The following is a 344-nucleotide window of genomic DNA, read 5'->3' as shown; positions in this document are numbered from 1 at the left end:
TTTGAGCCGCACGCTGGGCGGTTTGTGTTTTATTTCTCACACTGGGTGACAGAGCAATTGTACAAACAATGGACACATCACATCCCTGAAACATTGTTCTGATATAAAACATTGTGAAATAAGAACTGAGCATGGAAATGGAACGGAACCAGAAATCAGGACTTTAATCTATTAAAGTTGATCTTGAAATTCAACCATTCACTGAACATTCCAATAGATCGAACTCTCTTCTGATATAAAATCCAAGAACTTGAGCTGCTGGAAAACATAACTGAGCCTGATGCGATTTGAACACACAACCTTCTGATCTGGAGTCAGACGCACTACCGTTGTGCCACAAGCTC

General features: G+C 40.7%; 1 non-coding gene across 1 annotated transcript; it reads right to left on the bottom strand.

Annotated features, from left to right (window-relative positions):
- Positions 1 to 272: 272 nt before the first annotated feature.
- trnaw-cca (transfer RNA tryptophan (anticodon CCA)) lies at positions 273 to 344 on the bottom strand. The gene has a single exon. It is a non-coding gene; the product is annotated as a tRNA-Trp (tRNA).

The sequence above is a fragment of the Heterodontus francisci genome, unplaced genomic scaffold (genome assembly GCF_036365525.1).
Source record: "Heterodontus francisci isolate sHetFra1 unplaced genomic scaffold, sHetFra1.hap1 HAP1_SCAFFOLD_43, whole genome shotgun sequence".
NCBI classification, from domain to species: domain Eukaryota; kingdom Metazoa; phylum Chordata; class Chondrichthyes; order Heterodontiformes; family Heterodontidae; genus Heterodontus; species Heterodontus francisci.
Note: the sequence above shows the minus strand (reverse complement) of the source record. Positions and strands in the feature narration are given on the sequence as shown.